Source organism: Prionailurus bengalensis, chromosome X (genome assembly GCF_016509475.1).
Source record: "Prionailurus bengalensis isolate Pbe53 chromosome X, Fcat_Pben_1.1_paternal_pri, whole genome shotgun sequence".
Lineage (NCBI taxonomy): Eukaryota > Metazoa > Chordata > Mammalia > Carnivora > Felidae > Prionailurus > Prionailurus bengalensis.
In genome coordinates, this window is record NC_057361.1 from 55,227,907 (window position 1) to 55,245,973 (window position 18,067).

Consider the following 18,067-nt stretch of genomic DNA (forward strand, 5'->3'; position numbering starts at 1 on the left):
GGTGTCCTTTGTGCTTCCTGGATTTTGATGTCTGTGTCTTTCCCCAGGTTAGGAAAGTTTTCCACTATGATTTGCTCACATATCCCTACTACCCCTTTTTCTCTCTCTTCATCTTCTGGGACCCCTATGATTTTGATATTGTTCCTTTTTAATGAGTCACTGATTTCTCTAATTCTTATATTGCACTTTTTTGCCTTAGTCTCCCTCTTTTTTTCCTGCTTCATTATTCTTCATAAGTTTGTCCTCTATATTGCTGATTAGTTGTTCTGCCTTATCCATCTTTGTTGCCATGGCATCCATTAGAGATTGCAGCTCAGTTACAGCATTTTTTATTTCATCCTGTCTAGTTTTTACTCTTTTATCTTTGCAGAGGATTCTAGTCTATTTTCGACCCCAGCTACTATTCTTATCATTGTGATTCTAAATTCTGGTACCGACATCTTGCTTGTATCTGTGTTAAGTCCCTGGTTGTCATTTATTCCTGTTCTTTCTTTTGGTGTGAATTCCTTTGTTTCACCATTTTGAAGGGAGAAAAGGAATTGAGAAGGTTAAAAAAATGAAAAATTAAAAACAACACACACACAAATCAAATAAATAATGCTAGATTCTACATGTGTTTATGAAAAGAACTTGATAGAGTAGATAAAAAAGGAAAAAAAGAAAAAAAAGAAATGTTTGAAAATTTGAGAAAATGAATACAACGAAATGGAATAAAATGAAATGATGGAAGTAAAATATAATTTTAAAAATTTACCAAAAGGGAAAATATAGTATAAAACAAAAGAAAATATTTTTCACAAAAATTGAACATAAAAATAAATTGTTTCTCTGTATTAAAGAAAATGAAAAGAAATTAGAAAGATAAGAAAAAATAAAATTGAATAGATGGACCAAAGAATTAACTGAAATAGGATTGAAATTATAGGGGGTGGGTGATGGGTATTGAGGAGGGCACCTGTTGGGATGAGCACTGGGTGTTGTATGGAAACCAATTTGACAATAAATTTCATATTAAAAAAAAAGAAATTATGTAGGTTTCCCCTAGAAGTCAAACTGTGGAGCACTTTATAGTGTTTAAACTAAGCAGGTGGAGAGATTTTTGGTGTTCTTTTAGAGCCTGCTTGGCCTAGTTGGGCGGGGGTTAGTGTAACAGCTCCGTTTTCCACTAGATCGTGCTGCTTCACCTACTGGGGTGGATTATTGTGTCACTTGCAGGTGTGTATGTGCATGCGAGCAAGGAGTGAAAATGGCATCACCCAGCTACCCAGTCTTTAGTATAGAAACTCTGTGCTCTCCCTAAACTAGCAATAATGCACCTGTCCTTTGTCTCTGGCTTCTATCCACTCCAGTCTTTTACGATGTCTGTGACCAAGTTGTCAGGTTGTCAGGCGACACCTCCCTCCTGAGTTTTATCTCAAATGTTGTGTTTCCCAACCCCTCTCTTCTGAGGGACTGTGGCTTGACCTGCTCAGATCCTCTTGAGGAGGGTCTCATGGAGCAATGGCTGGGCCTGGAAGCACCCAGGAATGTTCGAGGGAGCATGCTCTGCCAATTCCCAGAGACTGTGGCTGGTTCCCAGATCACCCCATTAAAAGTTCACACAATCACATAGCAGCATCATTTCAGGGATTATGGAAAATCACAATACACATCTGTCACCAGGCTTCAACCTTAATGATCTTCCAGCACCAGTGAATGTGGCTGTTCTCTGGGATCTGCTGGGACTGGGTGGCCTCACAGCCTCTAACAAATGTCCTTCCAGCAGTGGACTGCTTCTCCCCGTGTGGCCTGAGAACCTCCCAGACCCCACTCTGCTCATTGGGGTTCGCCCTTCCCACTAGAGCACCACCAGGTACTGACTTGTGGAGTTTCAGACTCTGCACTCCCCCTGTTTATAGAGTCTTAATGGAATTTAAACCCTCTCCTTTCTCCGTTCTCCATTTTTAGTTCAGTCCCTGTGTCTGTTTCCACTTTTCCACTTTCTCTCCAGCTGCTTTTGGAAGGGGGTGCTTTTCCAGAACTCTCTCCCTGTCTCCATCCTCTGTCCACAAGCAAAAATGGCTCCCTGCCCTCAACGTCTTCTCTCTCCTCCAGTTCACCTCTCCACACCACGTACCTGCTGAATTCTGTGTTTCAGGTTGTGCAGATTGTTGTGTTAATCTTCAAATACTTTTTCTAGGTGTGCAGAATGGTTTAGTGTTCATCTGGCTGTATTTCATGGATATGAGATGCAAAAATATATCCATGATGTTCTGCCATCTTGGCTCCACCCTCCAATTCCACACAGCCTTGATTACTGTAGCTATATATGAAGAGTTCATATCTGATAAAGTTATTACTCCCACTTTATGTTTATCTTTCAAAATTGTAGGTATTATATTTTCTTTGCCTTTTCATACACAATTTAGAATATTCTGTATACACAAAAAATATTGCTCGGATTTTTACAGGAATTATGTTAAGCCTGTATATAAATTGGGGAGAATTGGCATATTTATTGTGCTAATTCTTCCAACCCATTACCATGATACTTCTTTCCATTTATTATGTTTTCTTTGCTTTCTTTTATCAGAATTTTATAATTTTCAGCATACAGATTCTATAGCCTGGGAAAAAAGAAACAGTTTATAGGGAATTGTTTATGTAAATATGAAACATCTTTACAATGAGACATCCTGTGGCTGGTTAAATGACAATATAGAAATGTAGTTATTGAAAGATCATCACTTTTAGATATCAGAATACCATTCACCTTTTTTGTTCTCCAGATTTCTGGCAAATGGAACACACATGAATATCACTACCCAAATGAGAAACACATGCTAATTGTATTCCCTTAGGCAAAATTGTTATACCCCCGGTGTAAAGCTATGGTTTAGAGAAAGTAGTGTAGGTTTGAGGCTTAATTGTTGCATTTTACACTCTATTGCATCTGAAACTGCTCTGGGTACCTTTACCCAACAAGTTCTATGTATGAAAATTAAAGTCTGCCATATAAATCAATTACAGGCAGAAAAAAGAGAGTGGGAAAGATAAAGAGCAAGTTTAGATTTTCTGCCTAATGTTCTTATCTTACAGTGTTCTGACTGTGGAGGAAGGCCAGAAGTGCATAGACCAATGTGCATAGGCATTGGAAATGAAAGGAAATAAGGATACTACTTTTTAAGCAATGTAACCTTGCCCACCAGTATATATGTCACCCCCAATTTTTTTCTATGTTATTAACTATTCTAAAAGCTTGGGAAGATTGCAGTGTTAAGAGGACCCTGAGTTCAACCCATCTCGTGTTTACAGTGAGGTATCATCCACATCCAAGTCAATAATCCAGATAGTGATCCAAAGACTGACAGAACAAACTAAATATAGAGAAGAAATTGCATCTGAAAGGTTAGAAGTGTCAGAAAGCCTGAGGGAGGCTGCTCACAGGAGAAAGAGAGCTGCAAGCATGGAGAGGACACAGAAACAGACCCTTCCACCAGGGAGCTCACACAGGGAAGCCTAATCCCTATAAAATTTGTTTTTACAAACTGGAGGGGCTGAATTCCATGAGTTTGTATAACAACTGTGTATTGGAGACTGAAGCTTTAAAAGTCAGCTAACTCAGCACTAGGCAAGCAGGAAAGGTGAGTGATAGCTGGTTCACTTCCCTTAGACAACAGCCTGTGAGGAGATGCAACATTAAAAGGGTAGCTTACATAATATAGGGGGCAAACGGGAGACAGATTTGTTCGTACTGATTTAAGAGCATATTGGGGGATGTCTCTGAAAATGAGGGAGCTGGCAGGGTCCACGTTCCTCCCCCCAACCGCCAGCATAAACACAGAGCCATCTGCATGAGTTGGTGCTGCACAGACACTTGTTACCTAACCTGCTAGCAGTAAACCATGGATATGAGTTTTCCTGCAAAATTGCCCACTGCAATCCTGCTAGCCTCAGTCCTGGGTTCAAGGAAAATTCTGTTAAAGCCCCACATGCACCATGCCTATCCACTACACCCAGCCATATACCTCAGCCCCCATCCTACACTGGACCAAACTATGTCGAGGCATGACCACACATTGCACCTAGCCTCATGCACAGCCATAACCAGTGCACAGCTTCCAGCCACAACAGGACTTTGATGTACTTGGCTTAGGACTAGTGGCCTGGATAACTTTTGCTAACACCTCTTCTCTGCTCCCAAGTTCTTCAGTAGGCATGCACCCCCAGAGCTGCCCCTCCTGAGTCCCACTAACATAACAGAAAACAAGCACAGTCCCTAAAAAAGCAGAGAGTTGGTGCAAATGACTGCACTGAAAGGAAAAGTGACTCAGACAAAAGAAAGAGCAAAGCATAAGCACACACAGGATACTATCCTGAAGTTCCAGGTTCTGGTGAATAGGGGGCACTGTATGCAGGGGACTCCTGGACTTCTGTCCTCATAAAGTCACTACTTTCAAGAGCAGAAGGTACAGCTGACTTTCTTAACATACAGAAACAGATACAGCAAGGCAAACAAAATGAGAAGAAAGAAAGTTTTATCTCAAATGAAAGAACAGCACAAGGCCATGGTCAGCTATCTAAGTGAAACAGATGTAAGTAACATTCCTGAAAGAAGATATAAAGCAATGATCATAAGGATACTCACTGGACTTGAGAAAAGAGTGGAAGACATGAGTGAAGCCCTGCACACAGAGATAAGAATAACATAGCAAAGATAAAGTGTTCAATAAATTAAATGAGAAACATGCTTGATGTAATGAACTTCAAGATGGAAGAAACAGAAGAATGCATTAATGGCCCAGAAAACAGAGTAATGGAAAGTAATTAAGCTGAACAAGATGGAGAAAAAAGAAAAATGAAAAATAAGAATACACTTAGGAACCCAGTGACTCTATCAAACATAATAGCATTCATTTTACAAGAGTGCCAGAAGACTATGGGAGAGAAAAGGGGACAGAAAATTTATTTGATTAAATAATAGCTGAAAACTTCCCTAATCTAGGGAAGGAAACAGATATCCAGATTTAAGATGCACAGAGAATCCCCATCAAAATCAATAAAAGCAAACCCAGACCAAGACATATTGTAATTTAATTGGAAAAAATATAGTGATAAAGAAAAAACATTAAAGCAGCAAGGAAAAAAAAGGTCATTAACTTACAAAGGGAAACCCATAAGGCTAGCAGGAGATTTTTCAACAGAAACTTTGCAAGGCAGAAAGGAATGACATGATATATTCAAAGTGGTGAATGTGAAAAATCTGGAGTCAAGAATACTCTATCCAGCGAGACTATTATTCAGAAAGGAAAGAGAGATAGTTTCCAGACGAACAAAATGTAAAGGACTTCATAAACACTAAAACAGCCCTGCGAGAAATATTAACGGGGACTCTGTGAGTGTAAAGGAGATGCCAAAAGTGACTGTATGAAGATAAGAAACAGAAAAGCAGTAAAGACAAATATTTTTATAAAGAATCTGTCAAGAAATTCACAAAAATGATTAAAATATAATAATATATGCCTAAAATGTGAGGAGAGGAAAAAAGAATGGATTCAAACTTAAACAACCATCACCTTAATATTAACTGCTATATGCAGAAGAGGTTATATACAAAACTACTGGTAAGCATATATGAATAACCACTAATAAATATGCAAAAAATAAAGAGAAATAAATCCAAATATGTAACTGAGGAAAATCAGCAAAATATGAATGAAAGAAAGAAAGAAAGAAAGAAATTGTCAGAGAAAATCTTCAGAACCAACCACAAAAAAGTAATAAATTGACTATATATATATAGATAATAACTTTCAATGTAAATGAACTAAATGCTCCAATCAAAAGACATAAGGTGACAGAATGGATAAAAAAGCAAGATCTGTCTTTATGCTGCCTTTAAGAGACTCATAAACCTAAAAACAACTGTAGATTGAGAGTGAGGGGATGAAGAAATGTCTATCATGGAAATAGATGTCAAAAGAAAGCTGGAGTAGCAATACTTATATTGCACAAACTAGACTTTAAAACAGTAACTGTAACAGTAAGCAACAAAGAACACTATATAATAATAAAGGGGACAGTCAAACAAGAAGATATAAAATATTCATGCACCTGCCATAGGAGCACACAAATACACAAAACAGTTAATAACAAATATAGAGAAATTAATCAATAATAATTTTAAACAGTTAATAACAAATATAGAGAAATTAATCAATAATAACTTTAAAATAGTAGGGAACTTTCACATCCCACTTACATAAATAGACAGATCTTCTAAATATAATATCAACAGGGGAACAAGAGCTTTGAATGACACCCTGGACCAGATGGATTTAACATATATATTGAGAACATTCATTCCTAAAACAGCAGAATCCATATCCTGTCTAAGCGCACATGGAACTTTCTACAGAAAAGATCACATATTAGACCACAAAACAAACCACAACAATGCATCTTTTTGATGACAGTGCTATGAAACTAAAAGTCAAGCAGAAGAAAATTAAAGTAAGGATCACAAATGCATGGTGGTTAAATAACAGGCTACTAAACAATGAATGGGTCAAATGAGAAATGAAAGAGGAAATAAAAAGTACAGGGTAACAAATGAAAATGAAAACAAAATGATCCAAAACCTTTGGTATACAGCAAAAGTTGTAAGAGAAAAGTTTATAGCAAAGAGGCTTCCGTCTTGAGAAGCAAGAAAAATCTCAAATAAACAACCTAATCTTGCACCTAAAGAATCTAGGAAAAGAAAAACAATTGAAGCCTAAAGGCAGCAGAAGGAAGAAAATAATAAATATTAAAGCAGATATAAATTATATAGAAACTAAAAAAATAAAACAGATCAATGAAACCTCAGGAGCTTGTTCTTTAAGAAATTAATGAAATTGATAAACCTCCAGGCAGACTTATCAACAATAAAATAGAAAGGAGTCAAATAAATAAAATCACAAAGGGGAGAGGAGAAATAAAAACTAACACTACAGAAATACTAACAATTAAATGATAATATTATGAAAAACTATATGCCAACAAAATAGACAGCCTATAAACTACCAAAACTGAAACAGGAAGAAATAGAAAAATTGATCACACTGGCAAGCAATAAATAAATAAATTGAATGAGTGATCAAAAACCCCCCAACAAACAAAAGTCCAGGGCCAGATGGCTTCAGAGGTGAATTCTACCAAACATTTAAGGAGTTAATAGTTAATTATCTCAAACTATTCCAAAAAAAAAAAAAGACAAAGGCATCACTAAAAAAAAAAAAATTATAGGCCAATATCCCTGATGTACATAGATGCAAAAATCCTCAATAAAATACTAGGAAACCCATTTTAGCAATATGTTAAAAAAAATCATTCACCACAATCAAGTGGGATTTATTTCTGGGTTGTAAGTGTGGTTCAATATTCACAAATAAATCAATGTGATAAGTCAGATCAAAAAGAAAAATATAAGAACTATACAATTATTTCAATAGACATACAGAAAGCTTTGACAAAGTACAACATCCACTCATGATAAAATTCAACAAAGTAGGTTTACAGGGAACATACTTCAACATAATAAAGGCCATATATGAAAAAACCACAGCCAGTATCTTCCCCAATGGTGAAAAACTGAGAGCTTTTTCCCTAAGGAGAGGCACAAGACAAGGATGTCCACTCTCACTACTTTTATTGAACATAGTACTGGAAGTCCTAGCCACAGCTTTCAGACAACAAAAAGATATCAGAGGCATCCAAATTGGTAATGAAGAAGTAAAACTTTCACTCTTTGCAAATTACATGGGACTTTATATCGAAAACCTGAAAGACTCCATATAAAAGCTGCTATAACTGATACATAAATTCAGTAAAGTCACAAGATACAAAATAAATGTACAGAAATATGTTGCATTTCTATACACAATGATGAAGCAGCTGTAAGACACTTAAGGAATATGTCCTATTTACATACAATTGTACCCAAACAATAACATACTTAGCAACAAATATAACCAAACGGGTGAAAGACCCGTACTCTGAAAACTATGAAATACTAATGAAATACATTGAAAATAACACAAAGAAATGTAAAGACATTCCATACTCATGGATTGAAAGAACAAATATTCTTTAAATATTCTTTAAATATACTACCCAAAGTAATCTATACATTTAATGCAAACCCTATCAAAATACCAAGAGCATTTTTCACAGAGCTGGAATAAACAATCCTGAAATATCTATGGAACCACAAAAGACCCCAGATAGCTGAGAAATCTTGAAAAAGCAAGGCAAAGCTGGGGTATCACAATTCTGGACTTCACACTATACTGCAAAGCTGTAGTAATCAAAAAAGTATGGTACTGGCATGAAAATAGACACATAGATCAATCGAGCAGAATAGGAAACACAGAAATGAACCCATAACTGAATGGCCAATTGACCTTCAACAAAGCAGGAAATAATATCCAATGGAAAAAAGACAGTCTATTCAACAAATGGTGTTGGAAAAACTGGACAGCAACATGCAAAAGAATTAATCTAGGGCCACTTTCTTACACCATACACAAAAATAAATTCAAAATGTATTAGAGACCTATGTGTGAGTCTCTATGTATTAGAGAATTTCTTACACCATACACAAAAATAAATTCAAAATGTATTAGAGACCTATGTTTGAGACCTGAAACCACTAAAATCCTGGAGGTGAACACAGGCAGTAATCTCTGGCATTGGCTGTGACAATTTTTTTCTATAAAAGTATCTTGAGGCAAGGGAAACAAAAGCAAAAAAAGTATTCAGACTTCATAAAAATAAAAAGTTTCTGCACAGTGAAGGAAACAATCAACACTAAAAGGCAACCTGATGAATTGGAGAAGATATCTGCAAATGATATTTCCAATAGTAGGTTAATATCCAAAATAAATAACATATAAAACTCAATATCCAGAAAACAAATAATCCCATTAAAAAATGGGTAGAAGCTTGAACATACATTTCTCCAAAGAAGATGTATAGATGGTTAACAGACACATGAAAATATGTTTATCACATACCATCATAAAAATGCAAATCAAAGCTCCAATGAGATATATCACCTCACACCTGTCAGAATGTCTAAAATCAATAACATAAGAAACAACAGGGGTTGGTGAGAATGTGGAGAAAGGGTGACCCTCTTACACTGTTTTTGGGAATATAAAATATTGCAGGCATTATGGGTATTCTTCAAAATTTAAAAATAGAAAATTTTGCGGCTCCTGGGTGGCTCAATCGGTTAAGCCTCTGTCTTAGGCTTAGGTCATGATCCCACAGTTCATGGGTTTGAGCCCCGCATCAGGCTCTGTGCTGACAGCTCAGAACTCAGAGCCTGGAGCCTGCTTCAGATTCTGTGTCTCCCTCTCTCTGACCCTCCCCTGCTTTCACTCTGCCTCTCTGTCTCCCAAAAATAAATAAATATTAAAAAAAAATTAAATAGAAATTCTCTATGAGCAGCAACTGTACTACTGGGTATTTACCCAAAGAATGCAAAACTACCAATTTAAAGGGATATATGCACCCATATGTTTATAGCAGCACTGTTTACAATAGACAAACAATGGAAATAGTCCATGTGTCCATGGATTGATAAATGGATAAAGAAGGCATAGTGTGTGTGTGTGTGTGTGTGTGTGTGTGATGGAATATTTTTCAGCCATAAAAATGGTGAAATCTTACCATTTGTAACAGGATGGATGAAACTTGGGTATTATGCTGAGTGCAATAAGTCAGTCAGAGAAAGACAAATACCAGAGAGTGAGGCAAACCAAGAAACAGATTCTTAACAATCTAGAACAAAATGATTTTACCAGAAGGCAAGTAGTTTGATCGGTTAAATGGGTGATACAGATTAAGGAGTGCACTTGTGATGAGTACTGGGTGTTGTATGGAATTGTTGAATCATTGTGCTGTACATCTGCAAGTGGTTTAACACCATATGTCAATTGATAGAATTAAAATACTTAGGGGTGCCTTGGTGGCTTGGTTGGTTAAGGGCCCAACAACTCTTGATTTTGGCTCAGGTCATGATCTCACAATTCCCAAGATCAAGCCCTATGTCAGGCTCCACACTAATTGTCTATACTCACCAATTCCAAAGAGTGAGGTAGAGATTTATGTTATATCTCAAAATCAAATGTAACCTAATCCTGATCCTTTATAACTCTGTACTGGAAGAATGGAGAGCATCTTCTCCTCCTCTGAGGTAACAGATTTCAATAATTGTTCAGAATTCACAAAGCAAGTGGAAAGCCCATTCAGGATCTGAACCCAGCTAGAACACCCTCTTCCAGACATTTAGCTGCAAGCAGTCACATAGCTCTCTAGCTTAGGCCTCAGGTAATAAACTTACTGAGACTCGGTTGTTTTTTTATTTCATTTACAAATTGAATTTATTGGAAATCTCTCCTTATTCATCTCTCCCTCTGAGTCAGGCACATGATCAATCACCTCTAATGAATTATTAAATGCTTTAAAAGTGATAAAAACTAAGCCAGCCTGAAAGCCGGCAGTAACTGTGTCCCTTATGAGCATGCTGGAAATAAGAGCCCTCATTTTTTCTCATCATACATGCAGGGTAAGGCAGAGTCATTTTACCACTGCTCCCTTGTTCCTCGTCACCAAGTTCTCTTGTGAACTTGAAAGTTGAGCACCCCAGGCCTTGACTCAAGGAGAAGAAGGAAGAGAACCAGAATAAAAAATAATAATAAAAAAAATCCTTTTCTTTGAGAGCACCTAGCATGGCAGTGCAGTACAGTGGAGAGATTACCAGCTTTGGAGACACACAGAGTGAGTTCACATCCCACCAGTGTCAAGTATTGATACTAAAACCTCAACTAGGTCCTTTCATCTTTCTGAGACTCAGTGTTCCCTCGTCTAGAAAAAGATATAAATTGGGTTTCAATGAACTTCTTTCCCACTTCCATCTCTTTAGTTTCTGTTTTAAATACATCTTCCTTGTCTTCTTCCAGGAATCTGGCACTATAAATGTTGCCCTTTATTAAAGTGTGGACACATTCAAACATTCTCATGTTTTTGAGCCCCATGCCAATGTTCTGGGGTTTGCAGTCTGCAGATGCAAAGCATGTTTCCACTGCACATTCACATGCCACAGAACTTTGCATGTCTCCAGCAGTTCAGACAGAACATTCCCTAATGGAGTGGACTGAAGGGTGGGGCTTGTCACCAATCATTGAAAGTTTCATCCACTGGAGACCATATGGGCTTTAAGGCTGCCAGCTCCTTTGCTGTGGTAAAAGGCTTGTTAATAGAAGGCTGATTCCACTGTGGGTGAAAGCTACCCTGATTCAGAGGCCCATGGTAAAGCAGAAAGAATACTAGAGTGAGTAGGAGGGAATTACATAGTCATACAATGTGTCCTTGCACAAGTCAAAACCCCTTCTGGAACAGTTTTCTTTTCTTTTCTTTTCTTTTCTTTTCTTTTCTTTTCTTTTTTTTTATTTTCTTTCTTTTCTTTTCTTTTTTCTTTTTTCTTTTCTTTTTTTTTTGAAAATGAAGAAAATAACCTCTGATCTTCTTATTTCAGAAGGAAGTATTAAAATAAATCATGGGCATGTGTGCCTTAAAAGCTTTACTATTTATACATGTGTTATTATTATTTCAGAGGGCTTAATCTACATATACACCACTGGAATTTGAACTAGTAGAAAGGGTTTTATGGCTCTACCTGGGCTTGGTGGGAGAAAGTACCATGACTGTATACCATGAGACTGTGGGTTGTTGAAGGATTGTGAGTGGCAGTATGTGGTCTGTAGGTCTGTATAGATTTGTTGACAAGGAGAAGCTGCTTTGAATAAATGGTTTCAGAGTGTACTTGACTTTGATTGGATTATTTAAAATACTGACTTTTGGATCAAGCCCCATCACTCTTACTTGTCCCACTCACTTTGGAACAGCCTGTGTTCTTTTTTAAAAACTTTTTAGATGTTTGTTTACTTTTGAAAGAGAGTAAGAGAGACAGAGCATGAGACAGAGCATGAGGGACAGAGAGAGAGGGAGGTACAGAATCTGAAGCAGACTCCAGGCTCCGAGCTGTCAGCACAGAGCCTGACAGGGGGCTTGAACCCACCAAACTCAAGATCATGACCTGAGCTGAAGTCAGACGCTTAACCAACTGAGCCACCCAGGTGCCCCAGGAAAGCCTGTGTTCTTGAATACTGAATAATATCTGAGGACTTCATGATCCAGTCACTACTAGTACTTAGGGCTTTGTTTAGGAGGCATATGTTGGGGGGAAAGGGAGTAACTACAGGGTGCAGACGATAGGAAAGCTACAACCGTTATGCATTTAATGGCTTGTGTGTATCCAGTCCTGTGGCAGAACAGACTTGATAGGATAAATGGAACACAAACTTGCTGTTTTATGTAAACTCTGTTTACATGCCCGGCTTAAATACCTCTTGGGTCATTATCAGAGCTCCTAATTCCAGCAATACCTATTTCCTTGTTAGGCATTTTATAAGGAAGTAAACTTCTTGGAAATAATTTATTTTAGTTTTTTTTCCCAACTAGACCTGATAACTCATCCCCGCAACTTTATTTTTTTAAATTTTTTAATGTTTATTTTATTTTTGAGAGAGAGAGAGAGTGTGAGAAGGTAGGAGAAGAGAGAGAGGGGGAAACACAGAATCTGAAGTAGGCTCCAGACTCTGGGCTGTCAGCACAGAGCCCGATATGGGGCTCGAACTCATGAACCATGAGATCATGACCTGAGATGAAGTTGGACACTTAACCGACTGAGCCACCCAGGCGTCCCTCTTTTCTGCAATTTTCAAACAGGGGTTTCAAAAGGCTTTAGGGAAATCTATATTTACCAAGTGCCCCCTGAAAGATATGGATTGTATGCCCTGGCAATGATGGTCCTCTCCAAAGAGACCTGTCCATAGTTTTATAAATTAAGCATTGTCTTTACCTGTGAATAAAGGTAAATGGTTGTTTACCTCCAAATGGTTGTTTTTATTAGAGACTTTACTTTTCTCACATGAGAAATCCAGAGGTATGTGACTCTATGATGCCCTGAGAAATCTAAGCCTTTTCTGGTCTTCTATTCAGTCTAGACTGCAACATACGGTTCTAACAATTTTCACTGTCCAATGGTACCCAATAAGAAGTTAAGTGAAAGATGAAATTGACCCTATGTTTAGAGGTAACATCTTCTCTTTGTCACAAAAAAAGCTATAAGGTTTGGCTATGGTTAATCATGTCTCAACAATAAGACACTCTACTTCCTGTATCATGTACACATACTAGATAAGAAGAAAGGGAAGGGCAGAGAACAAAAGACATACACAAAAGTCATCCTGACTTAAAGAACTTTTCTAGAAGCTCAATCTGGAGACTTTCATTACATTTCAAGGACCTGAACTGTGTCACATGCCCACTCCTAGTTGCATAGAAGGCTGAGAAATGTATATCTTTTTCTCTTTATTCTTTTTTAAAAATTTATTTATTTAAATTCAAGTTAGTTAATACACAGTGTAGCATTGGTTTCATAAGGAGAACCCAGTGATTCATCATTTACATGTAATACCCAGTACTCATCCCAACAAGTGCCCTCCTTATGCCCATCACCCATTTAACCCATCCCCCACCCACCTCCCCTACAGCAACCCTCAATTTGTTTTCTGTATTTAAGATTCTCTTATGGTTTGCCCCCTCTCTGTTTTTATCTTATTTTTCCTTCCCTTCTCATATATTCATCTGTTGTTTTTAATTCCACATGAGTGAAAAAATATATTTGCCTTCCTCTGACTAACTTATCTTGCTCAGCAAAATACACTATAGTTCCATCCACATTGTTGAAAATGGCAAAATTTCATTTTTTTATTGCCAAATAGTATTTCATTTTATACATATACCACATCTTCTTTATCCATTAATCGGTTGATATACATTTGGGATCTTTTCATAATTTGGCTATTATTGATAGAGCTGCTATAAACACTGGGGTACATGTTTATAATCACATTTTTTTCTATCCTTTGGATAAATATCTAGTAGAGCATTTTCTGGGTTGTAAGGTAGTTCTGTTTTTAATTTTCTGAAGAATCCCCACACTATATTCCAGAGTAGATGCACCAGTTTGCCTTCCCACCAACAGGGCAAGAAGGTTCCCCTTTCTCTGCATATTTGCCAACCCCTGTTGTTGCCTGAGTTCTTAATTTTAACAATTCTGACAGGTGTGAGGTGGTATCTCATTGTGGTTTTGATTTGTATTTCTCTGATGATGAATGATGTTGAGCATCTTTTTATGAGTCTGTTAGCCATCTGGATGTCTTCTTTGGAAAAGTGTCTATTCATGTCTTCTACACATTCCTTCACTGAATTATTTCTCTTTTTGGGTGTTGAGCTTGGTAAGATCTTTATATCTTTTGGATACTAACCCTTGGTCCCATATGTCATTTGCACATATCTTCTCCCATTCCATCGGTTGCCTTTTAGCCTTGTTGATTGTTTCCTTCACTGTGCAGAAGCTTTTTATCTTCATGAGGTTCCAATAGTTCATTTTTGCTCTTGTTTTCCTTGCCTCTGGAGACATGTTTAGTAAGAAGTTGCTGAAGCTGAGGTCAAAAAGGTTGTTGCCTGTTTTCTCCTCCAGTGTTTTGATGGTTTCCTAACTCACATTTAGGTCTTTCATCCATTTTGAGTTTATTTTTGTGTATGGTGTAAGAAAGGGGTCCAGGTTCATTCTTCTCCATATTGCTGTCCAGTTTCCCAGCAACATTTGCTGAAGAGACTTTTCCATTAGATATTCTTTGCTGCTTTGGCAAAAATTAGTTGGCCATACATTTGTGAGTCCATTTCTGGGTTCTCTATGCTGTTCTATAGATCTAAGTGTATGTTTTTGTGCCAGTACCATACTGTATTAATGATTACAACTTTGTAACACAGCTTTAAGGTGGGAATTGTGATGCCTTCCGCTTTGGGTTCTTTTTCAACATTACTTCACTATTCAGGGTCTTTTTTGGTTCCTTACAAATTTTAGGCTATTTGTTCTAACTCTGTGAAGAATGCTGGTATTATTTTGATAAGAACTTCACTGAATGTATAGATTTCTTTGAGTACTATAAACATTTGAACAATATTTATTCTTCCAATCCATGGGCATGGAATGTTTATCCATTTCTTTATGTCTTAAATTTCTTTTATAAGCTTTCTATAACTTTTAGTGTACATATATTTTACTTCTTTGGTTAGTTTTACTCCTAGGTATCTCATGGTCTTCTATGCAATTGTACATCTTTTTAAAATTGACAGAATTGTTACACACAAAAATCATAATTCTCTTACTATATAAAAAAGCTGATTATTGTATAGATGGAATATGATTTTCACAACAATTATAAGCCTCAATCATTCAAAAATACTTTGGGGGAGCTACTATGTGCCAGGTATTATTTTAGGTAATGAATACACAGTAGTTAACAGGATAGGCATGCTCTCTGCATTAGGGCAACTCACCTTAAGTCTACGAACCTAACTTTTTTTAACTGAACAGTGATTATAATGCCTATCTTGCATGATTATTATAAAATATAGCTATTTTTTACAAACATAGATATACAAATAATCATAATAAAATATAGTTAATAATAAATTTTATTAGTACCATTTTTCAGTAATCTATACTTTTCCTATTGATTTGATTCTACACTGAATTACAAATATTCTTGTTCCTTTTCCCCAGTTTTGCTAAAATATAATTGGTATATAGCATTATATACGTTTAAGGTATACATCAAAATGATTTAATATATGAATATATTGCAAAATGATTACCACAATAACTGTGGTTAACATCCATCATGTCACATAGTTACATTATTTTTCTTGTGACAAGAATTTTTAGGTCTACTCTCTTAGAAACTTTCAAATATACAACGTAGTATTGTTAGCTATAGTCATCATGCAGTATAATACATTTTCATAACTTATCTTATACTTGGAGGTTCATAAATTTTCACCACCTTCACCCATTTCTCTCCTCCCATCCACCCATGCTGGCAACTACCAACCTGTTCTCTATTTCTATAAGTTCAGTATTTCTGACTCTTCATATAAGTGAGATTATGCAGAATTGGTATTTCTCTTTCAGATTTCACTTAGTATCACACCCTCAAGATTCATTCCTGTTGTCACAAATGGCAAGATTTCCTACTTTCTGGCTGATAATATTCTAAATATATAACTATATCTATACCACATTTTCTTTATCCATATATCTGCTGATGAACACTTAGGTTTTCATGACATGGTGATTGTAAATAATACTGCAGTGTCAATGAGGATGCAGATATCTTTTAGAGATAGTGGTTTAATTTCCTTTGTATATATACTCAGAAGTAGAATTGATGGATCATAAGATAGCATGATTTTTAATTTTTTCAAGCCTTTATATACTGTTTTCCATATTAGCTGTACAAATTAACATTTCCAATAACAGTATACAAAAGTATCCTTTTCCTCATTTCTTTGCCAGTGTTTAATAATCTTTTCATGTGTCTGTTGGCTATCTGGATGTCTTAACTAAAAAAAAATGTCCTTTTGGAGGAAGATGAAAACAGTCTTCTGGCAGTTTTCTGGGTTATTTAGGCAGATCTGGGTGGAATCTAAGTGGTCAGCAGGATGTGGTGAGCCCAACGTCCTCCATGAGTTTGAGTCCTGCGTCGGGCTCTGTGCTGACAGCTCAGAGCCTGGAGCCTGCTTCAGATTCTGTGTCTCCTTCTCTCTCTTCCACTCCCCTGCTCATGCTCTGTCTCTCTCTGTCTCAAAATGAATAAAAACATTAAAAATTTGTTTAAATAAAAAAAGAGACACATCTTTTGAAAGTAAAATGATTGAAAAATATATCATGCAAATAACAGCCACATGAAAACTGGAGTGGATATGCTACTATCAGACTTAGGGATTAAACAACAAAAAGTTTTATTAGAAATTATGATAAATGAGGAGGTCATGGGTGGCTGAGTCGGTTAAGCATTTCACTTCAGCTCAGGTCATGATGTTGCAGTCATGAGTCTGAGCCCTGCATCAAGCTCTGTGCTGACAGCTCAGAGCCTGGAGCCTGCTTCGGATTCTGTGTCTCCCTCACTCTCTGCCCTTCCACAGATCATTCATATTCTCTCTCTCTCTCTCTCTCTCTCTCTTTTTCAAAAATAAATAAGCTTTTAAAAATTTAAAGAAATTCATGGAAGATGTCAGTGTAGGAGGACGCTGGGCTCACCTCGTCCTGCTGATCACTTAGGTTCCACCCACATCTGCCTAAGCAATCCAGAAAACCACCAGAAGACTACAGGACAGACTCTGTAGAGCCAAGCATAGACAAGAGGCCCACAGAAGAGGGTAGGAAGGGTGGAGAAATTGTGGGCACTACACAGACTGGCAGGAGGGAGCCCGGGTGGTGGAGGGGCAGCCCACTGGGCAAGGCAGAGCCCCTGAAGACTGGCTTGCAAAAGTAGAGGGGACAGACTCCATGAGTTCTGACAGCCAGTGGGACTTAATATCTGGAATGTTAAAAGTCAACAGCTCTGCTCTCAGAGAGCAGAGACAGCGAGAGGACACCAGGAGGGAGAGTTGCTGAGCCCCAGAAGACAGAGCTCAAATCAGCAGAGACTAAGGCTCTGGCAAGTGCCATCTCCCTCTCCCATCCCCCAGGCTAAATCCCAAAGGGAACCAGTTCCCATCACCGAACTTGCTTGCACCGTGAAAACACAACTTTGTGCTTCTGTGGATCCATCCCCCTGACAGGCCTGCCCCCTATCCAGTGCTGCAGTGACCCTCCCGCATGGGACCACTTAGGGCAAAGTGAGCTAAGCCTGCCCCTCCCACCCCTGTGCACCCTGCGGATCAACCCCAGCTAATACGCCAGATCCCATCGAAACAGCACCACAAGCCTGGCACTCTGCAAGCAGCGCAGACAGGGACCACACCACTCCACAGTGAGTCCTGCCCCTGGGAGAGGGGAAGATAAGGTACACACCAGTCTGACTGTGGCCCCAGCAGTGGGCTGGGGGCAGACATCGGGTCCGAC